The sequence below is a fragment of the Grus americana genome, chromosome 1 (genome assembly GCF_028858705.1).
Source record: "Grus americana isolate bGruAme1 chromosome 1, bGruAme1.mat, whole genome shotgun sequence".
NCBI lineage: Eukaryota > Metazoa > Chordata > Aves > Gruiformes > Gruidae > Grus > Grus americana.
The window spans coordinates 197,188,537-197,208,183 of NC_072852.1; the positions used below are offsets into that span (position 1 = coordinate 197,188,537).

The following is a 19,647-nucleotide window of genomic DNA, read 5'->3' on the forward strand; positions in this document are numbered from 1 at the left end:
ATCTGCTCCTATTATATCAGCTCAGTCTTAACTAACAGAATAATTATCTGCTTGTATTTCAAGGTTAAAGGAAAACAGCTGAAATGAGGCTTTGTGCAACTCAATGCTACATCCATTTGCATTAAGATATGCAAAAGGCTATGGGCACAGCGCTGCAAAGGAAAGAAAACAGCACTGCAGATCCACCACATCCAAGCGGCAGGCCTGGGCCCAAAGCAGCACATAAACCTTCTACAAAAGTCAGGAGCCATTGGCAATATTTGCAGGGGGTCAGATTCAAAACCCAAAGATTTCAGGAGTTTGATGCTTTTCTTTTTTTTTTTTTTAAACCCAGTCATTTCTTTAGAGATTTTCAGGAGAAGTCAGCAACCCGCCTTAGGCAGTACACAGTATCTCGTGTTTCAGAAGCAGCCTGGAGCCAATGCCCCATAGCTCTGCATTTCACACCGCATGCGGCCCCGGGGACACGTGAGTACGTAATCGGAGCTGCTTTTGCTACCCCAGCAAGGGGCTCCAGAGCATCTTAGCCACGTCCACCCATTTTGCAACCACCTTCTCTGATGAGCCACATCTAGTACAGCACTTGGTTTAGCTTTGCGTTTATTTTATGGGTGCTCTTTCCTGGCAATTACTCCCCCTCTCCATGCGTCTCTGAAGAAAACTCTCTGCTCCTGCTGGGATATCCCCCGGGGCATCCTGGGGAAAACCGGAATGCTTCTAATGAGCTTGATGCAGAATTTTCTATTAGATTTACAATGGAAGTAAAAGGAGTGGATCAGCCAACATTTTAAACTGAGAGCGGAGATGGAGACTCTGATCTGGAGATATGGAAGCAAAGCTGGAGCACACATCGGCACTGAAGTTTGGAAGGTCTCAGTGGTATCTAGCTCCAGAGAGCAAACATTTTCATCACAAAATCAGTTTGCTGCCTTTTCTTTAATCCATCAATGCTCTTTAATTTCCCAGGTGACCTTGGGCAAGATGGTGCATTAGCATCACTGTTAAAATGGTAATTATACTGTTCCCCCTTTGCTGCCCGTTTTACCCCATGAGCCCTGTGGGTATGGTGAGATGCCACAGCACCTGCCACAGGGACAATCCTCAGCTCAAATTGCTCCTTTAAGCATTCTTGTAGCACAGTTATCACAGAGTCACTATTTGCCAGCTAAACCCACAAGCAGTGCATTTTCTGTGCATTAGTGTCCCTGCAAGACAGTGATTTATTACCTCAGCAAGGAGATGCTGTCTCTGGCAGGGGGGGAAGCTCATTTAACCCTCATCCAAACCCTGCCAGATGTCTCTGGTGGGGATGGGGAGTGGAGCAGTGGTCTGCAGCACCCTAGCACTTGGGTTTCATATGGTGCCTGGCCGTGCTCTCCCACAGCACAGGGAGAGCAAGCCCAGAGCATCCTGAGAGCTCAGCCTCAGCACGTGAGCTGAATCTAAGCCAAATACCGAGGAGCTTTGAAATGCTGCCTGGTTTTAAAAGGATTATTTTAATAGAAGGGTCTCAGCACACTTGTGCAGGGCACTTGTTGGGTGACACTCTTGGTATACCTTCAGCACATGGCACATTTGTCCTGCTGCTGAGGGACCCCTGTTTCTGTCACGGGTCTGATGGCACTTGATCTGAGGAAAATCAAGTGATATATTCCTCATCATGCTTTCCTGTGTGGGTTCAGTCTTTGGAGAAGGTAAAGGCCAAGGCAAGAGCTGGGACAGTGTCCTTGTTCTCCCAGTAAAGCCCTATGGTCTTGCTGATGAGGCAGTGGACACACTTGAGTTTATCATTTTCCATACAATTTTCATGTATATTTTAAATTATCGGTATTTGGTTACTTTTCCTTTTGGGGAGTGTTGGTCCTGTGGCTACATGGTGCCTTCTCTTCTGAGAGGGAGCTAGAGGAGCAGGCTGGGTTTGGATACGAACGGGAGGTATGAATTGTGAAAGTCTTCCGAGATGCCAGATTCCCCTGCCCAAACTCTCATTTTCCTCTTTGTGCATACGGGGCAGAACACTACTTTTGGGGGTGCAGGGTGGGGGACACACCAGCATCTCATTTATTTTCCTGGCAAACTTAGGAAGAAACCACATTTTCTAATGTCAGGAGCATGAAAATGTTCTTAGTCTTCCCTTGAAAGGAGCTAGGACAAGAGGTGAATCAGAGATCTACTGACAAATGCTCTCCATGTGTTTTATCAAATTTAATGACTCATTCTTATAAGCCAATAGTGAAATTATGACTTTTTTCTTCTTTTTTTTTTCTCTTTTCTTTTTTCTTCTTTTTTTTTGTTTCTTTTTCCACCAGGCAGATTCTAAAGATACCAAAAGACAAGCCTGAAAATATCTGCAACCTAGAATATGAAATAGGGACAATTGGCAGCCCTGCATATAGCTAGCTGGCAACCCATCCAAGATGTTTGCTTTCTAATAATAGAAAGCTGAAAGAGGCATATGGAGAAATTGAGCTCAAAGACTTTTATTTCCTATGTATAAATACACTGAAGTCACAGATGTCTCTGCAGCCTCAATCTGCCAAGACCAAATGCAAGGAACAGACCCAAAAGGAAAGACACCAAAAATGTGGAGTAGTAAGCTCCCCATATTGACAGGTTTGTTCGCTTTCCAACAGATGGGTGTTTAAAAAGCTCTACCAACCAATCTGAGATAAATGGACTGATCTATAAAAAAGGCAGGTTTTCTTTACATTGTCTTCTTCCATTAACCTGGGGTGTTGGTGTCTGTACCACTAAGGGAAGCCGTGTCTTGCCAGGAGCACGTGTCTGATCACCTCCCAGAGTCCTGAGAACACTGTCGGCTCTCCCAGAAACGTCTCTAAGAGGTCTGAAGCACTGTGAGAACCACTGTTGGGTTGCTAAATCTGGTTTTAGATGTGCCTGGTGACAGTCAGATCAGATCTTTGCCCTGTTAACAGAAACTTTGAGTTCTACAGGATGAAAATCTAATTTTCTTGCCTATCCCATGAACAGAAATAGTTAAAATTCATGGCATTTACTGTCTCCAGCGCTTTTACACACCAGACCAGCTGGTAACCTGTAAGTCTTACAAGATAATGCCTGTGACTGATACTCATAAAATCTGCAAGGGGAGCCTGTAAGTCCCAGGAGAGCAATAGACTGTCTACAGCTTTTACAAGTTCTGCTGTAGCAGGAGGCTGAGATTGCAATTGCCAGGAGAGAAATATTTATGGGTCATGAACCTTCAGGCTGTGCCAGGAGAGCCTTCAGCTATTGTCAGGAGCATATATAAACTCTGGTTTTATGTTACTCAGTTGTCCACCCATGGGCAAAATGAATTCATGCCAGCGCTGCCAATATCTGCTGAACGGGTTGTAATTTTTTTTTTGTCATTTCTTTATGATGCATCAGGCGGAGTATGACAGATTTATTATTAAAGTCGTATGGGAGGCAAAAAGGTTTTGCTCACTTTTTCTAGGGAAATCAAAGCCTTGTACAATCAGGAAAGCTCTATGAACAACTGAGAAAATGAAGGGACCAGGAAAGTGAAAGGTGGTCAGACTGAGGAGGTATTTTTTTACTGAACTAATTTCTTTTTTAACTTCTTTGGAATTTGTACTTGCAGGGTGAAGGGGTGGGTTCTCTTTTTTCTCCAAATATTTAGGATTGCATCCTTTCCATTGCTGGGAAGCAAAGAAGCCACCCAATGTCCACTAGTTTGTTATTCAGTGGTTTCCTGCAATAAACAAAAAAAAGCTTTGATATTCCAAATAATTTCAAGGAGACAAATTAAGTAATAAAAAGTACTTTCTACAAGAAGACAGAAAAATAGACTTCAGCCGTAAGGTTTTAAAAATATCTTGTTCCCTTCTGTAAATCTTTCAGTAATTTATGAAGCCTTTTGAGATCATTTGTATTGTATTGCAATAAAAATGGAAGCTATTATGACAGCAGGTGTCATTTGGTGAAAAGGAACATATATAATCAGCCATGAAACACCTTCCTGCTGAAAGAATTCAGTCCTCAATTAAAGAGCAAGGCTAATGTCAATCCTGAGTATATTTATAAGGCAGCAACCACTATCGCAAGTAATGGCACAATTCAACTCAATTTCCAGAGGGCCTTGAACAGACCCCTTTCAAATTGTAAGAATATGTTTCTTAATAACTGAATCATGGTACAGCAGTAATGTAACTGTGAGAAAAGCTTGGCCTTTTTTTTTCCAGTGATATCTGTTTCTCTAATAAAAGATATTACCTCTTGCTCCAAACTTCTACCTTTCTGAAAGCATTCCTAGGACCTATAGATACTATTTTTAACTAAGGAACAGCAAATGCCATGGAAATCACCCCCCTAGGTTTTTTGCTGTTTTTCTCAGGCACTGTAATTTGGCAGACATTCTGCCTGCTAAAACACCAGGATCAAAATCAGGACTGCCTTGTCCAGACCCAGAGCCTGACATATATAAAACATTGTTTTCACTCCAGCAGCAACCTCTGCAGATCATTCCTTACCCCAGTGCCTGGGTCTTCTGCAGAGCCATCTGTTAGCCCTGGAACAACATGGGGATCCTGTCACTGCTGCAGGAGGGATTGGAACCTGAATGCCATTGAGTGCCAATGCCACAATGTCCCTGTGCTGCAGTTGTTCCCTCTGACAAAAAAACAAATTAAAAAACCCCACCAAAAAGCAGGATAACCTCGTAGGGAAGGTGCTATCATCAAGCGGCTATCAATCAGGGAGACACCGGATGAAGCTACACCCCTCGATATGCACAGGCACACGCATCCCTGCTGCCCCTTTGGCCCATGGGGGGGCTGGGGGCTGTATGGCAGCGTCGGCACAGTGAGACGGTGAGGGGAGAGAGGAGCTCCCAGCACTTTTCCTTTCCCGGTCACACAGGGAGCACATGTGCTGCTGGAGTCCCCCTGCGTGGTCCGTGGGGAGGCAGGTCACGGGAAAGGTGATGGAGGCACCTTTGTGTCACTGTGTGACACTAATGTGAAATCTGGGTCTCCCAAAGGAGTTAAATATACTTTTGTCCATGCCTTTGGGTGATCTAGCTACAGCATATTTTCAATTCTACACAATTAGCCACTGGAATTGGCATTATGAAATGTGAATTGTCAGATATTATTATGTATTTTAAAGAGGTTTATGCCGAATAGCAGGAGTCCCCCATTCTTGTCCTGGGAAGTGTTTTAAGACCCATCTCCTGTTCCTCCCACTTGCCTTATCCCTCCACGACTGGGCTTCCCCACGTGCTCCCTCTCCTTGCAGCAGCAGCTCAGGCAGGCGATGCCCCAGCTGCTCCCCTCCCTTTCCAGGGGCTCACCCCACGCACACAAACCCTCTGGGTTGCACCCGTCCATTGTGCAGCAATGCGGGACGTCAGCGAGGGGGACAGCACAGCATGAACCACGGGGACAGCATCCAGACAGTCTCACACAGCGTGAAAAACCGGTAATCCCGAAAAGCACATGCATTAGCAACCCAGTCCTCTCTCCAGCCAAGGATCTTTTAAATATATAGGTATATGTAGTGCTGTATATGTAGGTTATTTTTTTATGGCAAGCAAATAAAGTATTTTCAAATTCTGCACCCTCTGCTGTGGAAATAATTTATGTTTCCTTCTCTTTCTTAGTACTGGAAGCAAAAAAAATACAGCCCACCCCATGAGCGAGAGCTGAGCATGCCAGGTCTCCTTTGCTTCAGACCTGCCACTCACACATAATTTAAGCTGCAAGTTTCCAAACCAGGGACACAAAAATGCTGTTTCCACCCACCACATCAACCTGCTGTGCAGAAAATCACAAGCAAAAAATTCACTTCAGGTCTGTTAAGTGCATGGCCAACCCCCAAGGTACAAAAATAATCTGATTTTCCCTTATTCCAGGCTCCCCCACAAGAAAAAAACCATGAGTCTGTATCAGTAATCATGAGGGTTTGCAGAGACGAAACCTGAAGGTGGAGTAGAAGTGAGAAGTCTCTTGCCTGGAGGCAGCATGGTGGGTAGGAGCCAAGGAAATCCCCAGCAGGGAGATATGATCCTGTAGCAGAGCCAGCTCGGCATTGAAAACTGATGTGTGCTGAGTGAACGTATCAGGAACTACCAGGGAAGATGGGGAAGGGCCCCAGGACTGAGGATCTATGAAGGAGCCCTTTGCAGAGCCGCCCTGGTCCGGGACAGAGGTGGCAGGGAGCAGAGGGGTGGAGGTGGCAGAGATGGATGCAGTCACATGCCACGCCAGGATATCCTAAACCATTTATCATATGGAAGTCTGTGTATAGTTGTATTGGGTTTGCCTAGCGAGAGGGGGCTACAGGGGTGGCTTCTGTGCTAGAAACTTCCCCTGTGTCTGACAGAGCCAATGCCAGCCGACTCCAAGATGAGCCCATCAGTGATGGTGGTAGTGCCTCTGGGATAACACAGTTCAGAAGGAGGCAAAAAAGAAAGCCACCAAGACCAATTGCAGCCAGGAAGAGGAGTGAGAATACATGGAAGGAACAACTCTGCAGACACCTAGGTCAGTGAAGAAGGAGGGGGAGGAGGTGCTCCAGGCACCGGAGCAGAGATCCCCCTGCAGCCCATGGAGAAGACCATGGTGAGGCAGGCTGTCCCCATGCAGCCCAAGGAGGTCCATGGTGGAGCAGATATCCATCTGCAGCCTGTGGAGGACACCACTCCAGAGCAGGTGGATGCCCAAAGGAGGCTGTGTCCCTGTGGGAAGCCTGCACTGGAACAGGCTCCTGGCAAGACCTGTGGCCCCATGGAGAGAAGAGCCCAGGCTGGAGCAGGCTCCTGGCAGGACTTGTGACCCCGTGAGGTACCCACACTGGAGCAGTCGGGTCCTGAAGGTCTGCACCCTGTGGAAGGGACCCACGCTGGAGCAGTGCATGAAGAACTGCAGCCTGTGGGAAGGACTCACGTTGGAGAAGTTGGTGGAGGACTGTCTCCCATGGGAGGGACCCCATGCTGGAGCAGGGGCAGAGTGTGAGAAGTCCTCCTCCTGAGGAGGAAGGAGCAGCAGAGACAACAGGTGATGAACTGACCACAACCCCCATTCCTCATCCCCCTGCACCGCTGCAGGGGAGGAGATAGATAAATTGGGAGTGAAGTTAAGCCCGGGAAGAAGGGAGAGGTGGGGGAAGGGGGTTTAAGATTTGGTTTTATTTCTCATTGCTCTATTCTCATTTGATTGGTAATAAATTAAATTAATTTTCCCAAATTGAGTCTGTTTTGCCTATGACGGTAATTGGTGAGTGATCTCTCCGTGTCCTTATCTCAACCCAGGAGCCTTTTGTTATATTTTCTCTTCCCTGCCCAGCTGAGGAAGGACAGTGATAGAGCAGCTTTGGTGGGCAGCTGGACTCCAGACAGGGTCAACCCACCACAATACTGTTCCCCAAAATGCTTGTTATTAGGGCAGATGCTACATTAATATTACCAGGAGAAGCTGAAAAACTCAGCCTCTGCAGTATTCCCTGAGGAGGTAAAAATCCATAGTCCATGTGAAATCATCATGACATTAAAAGGAAACCCAACTGTTTTTACAAAGAAATCCCCATAAATATTCCCAGATGAGATCCTTGGTGTGAAGTTGTGGTGGGTTGACCCTGGCTGGAGGCCAGGTGCCCACCAGAGCCGCTCTCTCACTCCCCTCCTTCACTAGACAGGGGAGAAAAGGTATAACAAAAAGTTTGTGGGTCGAGATAAGGACAGGGAGAGATCACTCACTAATTATCATCATGAGCAAAACAGACCGAACTTAGAGAGGGAATTCATCTGATTTATTACTAGGCAAAACAGAGGAGAGGAGTGAGAAATAAAATCAAATCTTAAAACACCTCCCCCCACCCCTCCCATCTTCCCGGGCTCAACTTCACTCCCGGCTTCAACCTTCCCCCCCTCAGCGGCACAGGGGGACGGGGAATGGGGGTTACGGTCAGTTCATCTCATGGTGTTTCTGCCGCTTCTTCATCCTCAGGGGGAGGACTCCTCTCATCGTTCCCCTGCTCCAACATGGAGTCCCTCTCACGGGAGACAGTCCTTCACGAACTTCTCCAACGTGAGTCTCTCCCACAGGCTACAGTCCTTCATGAATTGCTCCAGCATGGTCTCTCCCACGGGGTGCAGACCTTCAGGAGCAAACTGCTCCAGCGTGGGGTCCCCCACGGGGTCACAAGTCCTGCCAGCAAACCTGCCCTGGCGTGGGCTCCCCTCTTCACGGGTCCACTGGTCCGGCCTGGAACTTGCTCCAGCGTGGGCTTCCCATGGGCCACAGCCTCCTTCAGGTGCCTCCACCTGCTCTGGTGTGGGGTCCTCCACGGGCTGCAGGTGGAATCTCTACACCCCCTCATCCTTCCTCCATGGGCTGCAGGGGGACAGCCTGCTTCACCATGGTCTTCACCACGGGCTGCAGGGGGATCTCTGCTCTGGTGCCTGGAGCACCTCCTGCCCCTCCATCTGCACTGACCTTGGTGTCTGCAGAGTTTCTTACATCTTCTCACTCCTCTCTCTGGCTGCAAAAGCTGTCTCTAATTTTTTTTTTCCTTCTTAAATATGTTATCACAGAGGCGCTGATTGGCTTGGCCTTGGCCAGCGGTGGGTCCGTCTTGGAGCCGGCTGGCATTGGCTCTGTCAGACACAGGGGGAGCTTCTAGCAGCTTCTCACAGAAGCCACCCCTGTAGCCCCCCCGCTACCAAAACCTTGCCATGCAAACCCAACACAGAAGTGGAAGGGCAGGTGCTTCTCAGTGCTGGTGAAGACCCCCCAGCTTAGATGACAGCAACTGGTGCTGGGGGGCTTTTGTGCTTCAGCTTGCTGCCAAATGTTGCAGGGTAACTGCTGACTGAATGTGGCCACTGGCTTCTCCAGTGACTGGTAGAAAAAATGCAAAAAAAAAAGGGCCTTCTAGGGTCACATCTCATAAAATGCAAAGAAAACCCCATGCAGGTGAAAAGGCAGTACTAGAAACTGCCTTAATGCAAAAGCCCATATTTATCAGTGATTTTAATTGCATCATCAGTTTAGGTACCTCTTGGTACTTGCTGTAAAGTATATTTTCTCCAGTAATGTGACACATAATATTGAAAAGCACAGGTACTGTCAATTCCTTCTGCTCCTTTTCCTCCAGTTAGGCTTTATTAGGGCTATTGCTCAACAACATAGTAAATATATGTAATAAATCTGTTTAACTTGACAGATAATGCATAAATAAAAACATGCCACCCCCTCCAAACACACACCTGACTTTTTTCCAAACTGTGAAATAATTTAGGTTGGATGGGGCTTGTGGAGGTCATCTGGTCTGGACTCAAACACTTCAGCAGTTTTCTGACTTTTCGTCCTGAGAGGAGGGAGAGCTCTCTTCTATTTACATCCCAAGGATTTAAGACATGCATCAGTCCTCAGCATTTCCCCGCTGTCCGACTTCGGCAAAGCCAGTGGGTTCTAGTGCACAAGCATTCCCAGAAACTGTACAGGGAGACAAGGGGTAGTTCATCACATGGATAATTTCCTAAGCTATCCAGAAAAGGGAAAGAAATTTCCCAATGATCTTTGATGTAGTACATACAAAAGCAGCTGGTGAAGGATAATAAAATGGAAGATGCAAATTGATGTAGATAAGCAGAAAGTAGTCCACAAGGGGAAAAATAATGCTTCAGTTGCAGACAGAGTGATAAACTCTGAACTAGCTGTTCAGGAAAGAGATCTTGGACTGAGATAGTTCTGTGAAAATTTCAGCTCAGTGCTCAGGAGAGGCAAAATGGGAGGTTAGAACTGGAATTGGGAAAGGCACAGCGAGGGACATCGTGCTGGCTGTCAGCGTGCCATGCATGGTAGGGCTCTCTTCATTTAGGAGCTGAAGGGGAACTGAGAAAGATACAAAAAGAAGGGACAAGGGTGGTCAAAGGCTTCTGTGCAAAGAGTGACTGAGCAGACCAGGACCCTTCAGTCTGGAGAAGACATTGCTGAGAATTCAGATGAGAGCGCTCCTAAAAATCATGACAGATGCAGAGACTTCAATAGGAAATTATGTTCACCACCTCACTGGCATAGGAACTACCAAACAGCTAGTAAATTTACCAGGTGGCAAATTCAAAAAAGTGAGGAGGGGTTTCTTCATGCAATGCATGATAAGATGTGGAGCTCCTCGCTGCAGGATGCTGCAGGTGGTGAGATTTTGCATAGCTCCAAGGAAGACCAGACAAAACCAAAGAGGCAATTTTTTAAGGGATAATGAAAAAAGGCACCACTCCTGGCTCAAGAAATCAATGCGGGTCTGTCCTCTTCCTTTTATACACTTCACCACTCAAAAGACCTTTGGTTTGGCCCATGAATGCTATAATTACATAGTCATGGTTGCGTCTCAGAGCTGTAGGTTCCAAAAGAGAGAAGAGAGGTCCAAAAATGATGGCTTGCAGAGCCCAGCATCTGGTTCCACACTATCAGCCCTCTGACAGATAAGCCAAAGCTTCAGGCTGGCACAAAGCTGGTGGGTGCAAATTAACCAATTGCAGGTTCCCCAAAGACTTCTGAAGCAGCAGAGTGCCCAGAGGAGCACCTGACACCGTGTTGCTCCGGCAGTTCAGTTTGTGCTAGGAGCACGCAAGCAAGATTTACTTGAACTGTGAAGTGAAGTAACCTGGCTGAACAAAACATTTGTAAAGGCAAAATTTCTTTCTGTCAAAAGATACAATCAGTTTTCTTAAAATGGATCATTTCATGGATCTTTCCAAGGCAGAGACACAGAGGCAGCCAACCAGCCCAGTCTGGAGGGAGGAAGCCTCCAGGGAAGGATTAAATTCCTCCAGGTGCAGGAACCTCTTTAACTGCCCTGCTGCCAAGGGACGTGTGATGGGGAATGGCCCCTGGTATTACAACCCCTTACTGTTTTTCGGTCCGCACTGCTGTATTTTCCATTCTGCTTACTAGATTCTCCATGCCCAAGAACACATCTGCCTGTTTTGCCAGTAAAACCCTGAGTCAGAGAAAAAGCAAAAAACTCTTTTATTGAACTCCCTGCTATGGCTTTGATTGAGAAATGCAACACCCCAAGATGAGTTATTGGCCCAATTGTCACCCATGAAATGTGTGCTATTGGTGACAGACTGAGAGTGTATTTGAGTGTGCATAGCGCATTTGTGCAGCTTTCGCAATGCCCAGAGCCTGACGTTTGCAGGTCCTTCACCGTCCCATCCACCTGTGGTACAGACTCCCCCTGACTGCCGGCTCTCTGCAGCCTGCAGAACACCAGAAAAAGTCAGTTTGACACGGTTTTAATTTACATCTCTATGGTTTCAGGTTTTTAATGATGTAATTTATGAGTTTGAGAGCACTGGTGCCATGAATACGAAGCAAACCTTGAAGACAGCCCACACAGTTCGTGGCATAGCTGCCGTAACACCGTGTCAGTCGCTCCAGCTCTGAGCACAGAAGGCTGCAGTGGCACTATTAGATTTCAAATAAAGATCACTCATGGGGTAACTGGGTAATTTCTCTGCATGGAGCTGTCTATTTCTGACACCTGAAAGAGAAAATGGAACTAAATAGCATTCATTATGTTTTACTCATCTGATTTTTAAAAGAAGAAATTTGGTTTGAAATGGCCCATGGCTTTAAATATCTCTTCTCTGGAGGTCTGGATATTTCAGTCGCCTGAGGCTGGGAGGGAAGGGTGTGCTATCTGCTTTCCAGGCCTCAATTTCAATTTCATTTCTAAAGGATGAAATGCAATTAAAAATGTCTCCATGTGAAGACAGATCCATAGCTGTGAACATCCCTGTGTCAGGCTGCATTACAGGTATCAGAAGAATTTCCCTTCATTTACTGCCCACCAAAAGAAAGGCTGTGCATAGAAAGCAAAGTTCACGATCTACTTCCCTTCTGTACTCCACACTGTACCAGCAGACTAGTGAGCACCACCAAAACAGTGCCAGGTAGAGACCTAGGAGCTGTGGTTTATCATCTTTAATCCCTGGGCACTTAGTTCTGAATTTCAGCTTCACCACTGCTGTGCAATGGGGGTAAGAAGACAGGGCATGCCTCTGTATTTGGCATGCTACCTTTTCATTAGTACTTTGGAGTGCCAAGACCCCCTCATCACCTTCCCACTATGGACACATCAGGCTGTGCAAGCTCATGGCACCTCAGGGAAAAGCCCAGCTCCTCCAAGCTACTTCCACATTGCCTTCAAAGCACCATCAGCCATCGGGCTGCAAGGGGGGGCTGCAGTGTTGCCCCATTGTGAGGATATTCAGGCATGTTTGAAGCCTCTGTAAGCCTCGATGAAGGCTGTAAGGAGTATGCCCCTGGGCATGGAAACTCCCCAGGCACAGACAGGCTTAGGGGTCCCGCTGACCTGAGTCCACAGGCCAAGCTGCAACTGCTCTTTGTACAGGTAGCCAGAACATGCAGTAAAAGGATCTTTGCAGAATCACAAAAGGCCATCAGAGCCTATCAGAGGATCCAGCAAGTCAGGAAAGAGGAGTTACAGTCCTCATAACTGCCTAGCTGCAGCTCCCTTGCTCAGGACTTTCCTTCAGCAACCTTTTAATGAAGAGTGAACATCCCATCTTACTTCAGGTACCTGACATCTGCTACAGGATGAGCTGCACCTTCAAAGCTCTGCTTCTCTGTTAGGAACCTGGAATGAGCAGTTCACATGTCAGCTTTTACTTGGTGGACATCTACTGAGGGCAAATCCACCCTCTTCCCCCCAGCCTGGGCCTCTCATGATTAACAGATAGAGACCCGGTACACCATTACCTGTAGGCAGGGGTAGAGAGGCACATCTCATGAACACCTCCTAACTCCTGCTGCATCTTACCTGTGCTATCTGCTACTGTCTTATTCTGATTTATCTGCAGGAGTCAGGACTTGTGGAACTCACAAAGCCTTCAAAAGGGTAAGAAAATAACCCCCAAACCAGGCTGGTCTACTCAGCAGCTAAAATCCTTTTTCTGCCCCAACACAACTACAGGAGCTAGGACCAGCACAGATGAGCACAGATCATCTTGCCTCACTTTAGCAAGCTCTGTAAAGTCCTCTGCTGAGCTGAGCTGATGCCTTATCTGGGAAGGCTGGATTTCCCCCTAAGAATCCAGTTCCTGGCATAACATTAAGTGTTCAGAATTTCTCTGAAAGGCTTTGGTTTACTATATACACTGCATTTGTAATGGTCTGCCATGAGAATTGTGTCTGATATCAGATATATCTCAAATATTTGGCTATGCAATGTATTTTGCAAAGATGTAATTAATTGCACCTTCCAAGGCAGGGAACCTAAGCGGCTATTTTAAACTCTAATTTATATTAAAGCAAGTAAAGTTAATTGCCTGTCCATAACAAATGACAAAGAAATATGTACTTTGGAAGATGGCCACAGGTCTCCAATCAATATAAATTTAATGCACTTCTATGTATCTCAGGGTAAAATTACATTTCAATACTTTATTCAGTATTCTAGGAATTCCTTGACAACACACTGCTAGGAAATCAGGTCACTCACAAATGCCCACTGAAGGTGTGGGAAGGCCAAGTTCATCAGAATCAAAAAGATACATATCACCATCCCTTGGCAAAGGGACGACTTCTTGGATTTATAAAAATTAGGTAATATGGAAAATAAACATCATGTGTGTTCCATATTTCTTTAGTAAGTAATAATTAATATTATAACCTTTGTAACCTAGCTATGTGCAAAAAAAAAAAAACAAAACCCCATACTGTTTTTTAATTCTCTGCCATTCCTCACGGCACTGAGACTTTTTGCAGGAATTAAAAAAAACCCACTCAGTTGAGTTTGAACTGGAAGATCAGGACAAATAAGTGTTTTAAAAACCTTCTAGGGGATGTGGTAGTGAATCTCCTGTCACTTCCACTTTCAATCAGAAAACTGTTACCTCTGATTTTGGGTGGTTGCAGGACAATGGCCAAATGCTCAAGAGCTGAACTTGTCAAAACTTTTTTGGCTTGGAAGTCTCATGAGTTTTGGCTTCTGATGAGATTTTTATTACCCCTCGGGTTTAGCTGAACCAAAAATATTCTTAAAAGAGGAGATCGCCTGATATCTCTGCAGTCGTGGGCTCAACTGAAGCCAGAACATTCAGAGGGAAGCTGAACTGAATTAAGAGGGCAGAAGGTTTCAATTTTGATTAAAATGCATTTAACTCAAATATTTATCATTTTGAGAAAAAAATGTAATTGTATTATAATACAACTTTGCTATTTGGGAAGCTATACGTGCTCAGGCAGTATAAGACTGCATCATAAAACTTTTGTGGCAGTGGCACAGCGTATATGGCAGCCAACGGGGAGATGACCTGGGCTTGGCCCAGTGTTTTCGGTGGAAATTGGCTTCTCTGCGCCCTTTGGATGCTCAGTCTGTCAAAGTCTGCTTGGCGCTACTTACTAAATTCTGCCCTTAAATGAGCACATGCAAAATAGAGCAGCCAAAGGCCAGGAAACATTCTGGGACTTGAACCCTGCTTTCCATTCTTGCCTGCACTTTGTTTCAGCACCTCCTTCGTGGAATAGAAATCCTGTTTCTTCAACCAGCTAGTGAGTAAGCCCCAGACATACGCATCCCATCTAATGGGACATGGCACATCCATGCAGGCATCCTCCCCCTCTCACCACCTGGATGAGGCGTGTACACAGCCCGGCACAGCTCTTTTAAGAATTAAGTCCACTCAAGATCATGGTAATATTTAATTGAGTCATGGGGATAGATGAACATGCTCGACATCACACAAGCTGCTTGCACAAAATTATCACTTTTCATGAAGTGATTTCATAAAGGTGAGTTTGATCATAACAGAGGGAAGAAGTTGTTCCTGTTTCTGAATTATGTTTCCCCAGTTCAGCCTTTTGAAATTGTATGGGTGAAACCAGAAGGGGAAAGACTATCCAGCTGAAACCAAATATCTCCATTAGCCAATGAACAATCTCTGATTATAGCATTGGTGTCCATAATTAATTAGAATCCATCAAGCTCATTTCAACATTTCTGATTTTATCATTTGGCAATTAATCTACTTTGGGTGACATAGTCCTCAATGTAAAAGAAACTACTGTCTGCTCTCAAGCCTCATTAGACAGAGACAGACCTGAAAAATACATGAGAAGAGGTGCAATGTACGTGTACTTTTTAGCAATTGAGAACACTGCAAGGAAGACTAGGTGTGCAACATGGGTAAATCTTGCCAGTCACCTGAAATGTCTGGGTTTATATTCATTTATTTGAATATATCTGTGAAACAATGACAATCTTAATCTCAGGAAGGTTTTTGCATATTGTATTGGGTTTGCATGTCAAAGTTTTGGTAGCGGGGGGCTACAGGGGTGGCTTCTGTGAGAAGGTGATAGAAGCTTCCCCCATGTCCGACAGAGCCAATGTCAGCCGACTCCAAGACGGACCTGCCGCTGGCCAAGGCCAAGCCCAGCAGCAATGGTGGTAGTGCCTCTGGGATAACACAGTTCAGAAGGGAAAAAAAAAGAGAAGCAGCAGCTTTTGCAGCCAGAGAGAAGAGTGAGAAGATGTAAGAAACTTTGCAGACACCAAGGTCAGTGAAGAAGGAGGGGGAGGAGTGCCCCAGGCACCGGAGCAGAGATTCCTCTGCAGCCCATGGAGAAGACCATGGTGAGGCAGGCTGTCCCCATGCAGCCCAAGGAGGTCCATGGTGGAGCAGATATCCACCTGCAGCCTGTGGAGGACACCACTCCAGAGCAGGTGGATGCCCAAAGGAGGCTGTGTCCCTGTGGGAAGCCTGCACTGGAACAGGCTCCTGGCAAGACCTGTGGCCCCATGGAGAGAAGAGCCCAGGCTGGAGCAGGCTCCTGGCAGGACTTGTGACCCCGTGAGGTACCCACACTGGAGCAGTCGGGTCCTGAAGGTCTGCACCCTGTGGAAGGGACCCACGCTGGAGCAGTTCATGAAGAACTGCAGCCTGTGGGAAGGACTCACGTTGGAGAAGTTGGTGGAGGACTGTCTCCCATGGGAGGGACCCCATGCTGGAGCAGGGGCAGAGCGTGAGAAGTCCTCCTCCTGAGGAGGAAGGAGCAGCAGAGACAACAGGTGATGAACTGACCACAACCCCCATTCCCCGTCCCCCTGCACCGCTGCAGGGGAGGAGGTAGATTAATTGGGAGTAAAGTTAAGCCCGGGAAGAAAGGAGGGGTGGGGAGAAGGTGTTTTAAGATTTGGGTTTATTTCTCACTACTCTACTCTGTTTTGCTTGGTAATAAATTAGATTAATTTTTTCTAAGTTGAGTCTGTTTTGCCTGTGATGGTAACTGGTGAATAATTTCTCCCTGTCCTTATCTCGACCCAAGAGTTTTTGGTTATATTTTCTCTTCCCAAGGTACTCCGAAGTTGTCACAGCAGATCTCAAACCTTATGCTTCCTTTGCCTCTCCCCGTGCCTGTGCCAGCAATTTCTGCTATCTCAAAGCATAAAAGATATGACTAAAATAATTGCTTAATCCAGTAGCTCTTCTATATAGAGCACACCACCTAATTGATCAAGTACCTAAAGGTTTGGATGCAAAAGCAGCAGCACTTTTGTCTAATATAAACCTCTTCCGCAATGCCCAAGGTTTTCTCACTTCTTAAAGTGGCTTAACAGATTTGCTTATCAGTTTTTAAACAATCTCTGTTCTTTGTGCTTGCTCCCCGCAAGAGCACTTTTCTTCCAAATTTTCCTAAGTTTCTCATGGGCTTGCCAAAGATCAGTGTTTGTAGTTGCTGAGCGCACGGATAGTATCAGTACTTGATAAAGAGGGCTTGCTGATTGCCCATTCAATGTAGCCTGAAGAAGACAGGAAAGATGCTGTCTAGCCAAGACTGGGTGATACTCACTCCACCCCACGTCGCAGTCCCAGCTCAACCATGTCAGACCTGCACATTCCTGATAGACGTGTGGAGCTCAGTCCAAGCACTGGGATTTGTGCACAGGAAACAAACCTCTTCAATGACTGGCCTGTAACTGGAAATCAGACACAGAAAGGTTTTGAGCTCACCTTTGTTCAGTGGCAAACTCAGGGACTTGACCTGCAGAGAGAGATGAAGGGCAGACTTTAAAGGACTGACTTAGTTCCCGCCAGGAACAATCCCCCATGGGCAGTTTTCATGTCGCCATCTCGTTCTGAAGACTGAAAGAATTTATCAGGATGATTTCCAAGCTGACATAAGTTTCAGAGGATGGTCTTCAATCCGTTTAATTTTTGAGTGCAGGTGAAGTGAAAATGTCCTGCTATATTCTCACTTCCATGAACCATGGCCATGTAAAACCTTAAGAAGCAAAGCCTCTCATTTTCCTTTTGATTGTTCTTTTATTACAATATATTCTAAATATACCTTTGAACTGGCAGTTTTACTAAGACTGTCACCTTTGTCTTCTTTTACTTCTAGGTTTCGGATTCCTTTTCTATAGAAGCTATTAGCTTTGCACTGAGAAATACAATGAGGAATGCTTCAATGACAACAAGATGCAGCACTAGGTGCAATGCTATATTCTGAGTAAATGATACCTTTCAAAGGGCAGAGCAGAGCATGAATAGCATTGATTTCCAGAACAGCTATTCAGTACTTAGCAAAGTTTGATCAGACTGCTCCCCTTCACTGCCTGAATTATTAAGAGGCTGTGTCCCACCCTGGCAGGCAGCAATATGGCCTGGGCTCTATGTAACTTCATCACCTCCTGCGTGGGTGCCAGCGTTACATTACGCCTGGGGTCACCACCCCAGCCTCGTGGAAAACGCAACGGCATCTCACACTACCACTATGGGCTAAGGTAGGAGCTTCCAAACTGCACTTTGCTCTCTACAAGGGGTTACGAAGCAGGCTTTTATCATCAAAGCACTCTGTGACATATTCCAAGGGTATCTGAAATCACCTAGGATCCAAGGATGCAGGCCTGACTGGTGGCTGAGACCCTCCAAAGGTGAAGCTGTGCAGGAGGAGACTCTTTGGAGCCAGTCCAAGCCAATGGGATGTTCTTTCAAAAGTTCAAAAACAAGAGCAGCAGCATCCTTTGCATCCCTTGCAGGAAAGGGTTTATCTGATGAATTTCATCTACCTCAAGATGAGGTGAACTACAGCTTGAAAGTGCTGCCACCTTTGCTTTAACTGTAAGTGGAGTCTAGAGAACCAGCTCAGGTGTAAAAAATCACATCTACAAATTGGAACAGGCGAATCCATCTCCAAGCAACTAGTCGCGCTATGCCTGCAGATACAAATAGCCGTACTAAAACCAAACCATTTGCAGCCATAACACATAAATTTATATCACTTTTCAGAATAAGTTATATGAAATTGAAGTAAACACATTCTGTGGATGATTTGAAAAGAGAAGAAGGCCTATTGTTTTGTTCAAGTCTACTGCTGTGTAAAATCTTTTTTTACGGATTTTGAGGCATTTTCAGTGTAATGTCTTACTTTTGCTAAAACATGATGGTTTAAACCTATTTCTGCTTTTGAAAGTTTTATGAAAATAACTTTCAGCCATTTTACAAGAACAAGTGTGTGAATAAGCTGCTGTCTCATTAGAATGTCCTTCATCCACCTGTATAACTCAATATTGGCAGCATTTCAGAGCACAAATCTTGGCAGAAAAATAATCTGGCTATACATCCAAATCTAGCACTGAGCACACTTTCTGTGGCATGCTAACCTTGCATGCCTTGAAAGTCCATGAGTATTTTAAGAAGGTTAAAATGTTGCTGCCAGTTTGTCAATTATTTCATTTCGCCAATTACCACAGCATCAACACAACTTTAGATGTCACAGGTCTGCTGAAGCTGCTGCCAAATTAGAAAAGGGAGAGGGATGGATCTGCAGAGCCATTGAGGGAGTGAGACTCCCTGCACCAGGCTGGAGCCTAGAGACTTGTTTACTTCAGTTTTAGCCTCTTTACTGAATATTGAACTGGGAATCTTGATTGCTGCCGAGGAAAGAAATAGAAATCATTGCATTTTTAAAGTTCAAATCTTCATGCAGTGCTGTGGAAAGGTGACATCGTGGGTAGGAGCTGGGCCAGCAGAGAGGACTGTGATGGGACTGAGCTTTGCAAAGATAAATTGGTTGTAAAAACATGTGTTCCTGATCCTCTCGCTGCTCCTGCCCAGATCTGCAGCAACAGTTCTTCTTCATGGCCCACCTTATCTATCCACAGCCCAGTCTGTAAGAGATATAAAGCACTCAGCAGGCATGCAGGCATGTCTTTACAATCAAAGCATCTCTGCTCACCGGGGTCTGGTTCATGCCTCCCACCATTTCCAGTCCACCGCCCCTTCTTCCCTGCTCTGCCGCTGCTCCTCTCAGCTACCTCTCAGACGTGTACAAGACCACAACTGTAGCACAGGTCCCTTCCCTTACACATCCCCCTGCCTGCTAACGTTTCACATACAGCTGTACTGCCCTGTTCATCCCCCAGCACTTTCCCTGCATCACCTCCATCTGCTCACCTCCTCCCTGCCTCTCTGATAACTGAGCACTCAGTGAAAGCCAGTAGAGTTAACGTTGTCTTGTCAGTTCTTGAAACATCTACTTCCAGTCCCAGCTGGTTCCTTCAAAGAGAAATAAAAAACCCTCCCCCAAAACATACAAGCATAAAAATGCCTTTGCAAAGGTTGAATGCTGATGTTTAGTTTCTTGACATGGT

The 19,647-nt window shown here is 45.9% G+C and overlaps 1 long non-coding RNA gene across 2 annotated transcripts in view; it reads right to left on the reverse strand.

Moving 5' to 3' along the window:
* Positions 1-1,844: 1,844 nt before the first annotated feature.
* LOC129215091 (uncharacterized) overlaps positions 1,845-19,647 on the reverse strand; it is a 35,848-nt gene continuing 18,045 nt past the window's right edge. The window contains exon 3 of one of the 2 annotated variants that reach the window (XR_008579886.1): positions 1,845-3,715. This is a non-coding gene — a long non-coding RNA (uncharacterized LOC129215091). Of the gene's footprint in view, positions 3,716-17,005; positions 17,037-19,647 lie in introns of those variants that run through there. The other variant, XR_008579887.1, reaches the window with a different exon arrangement.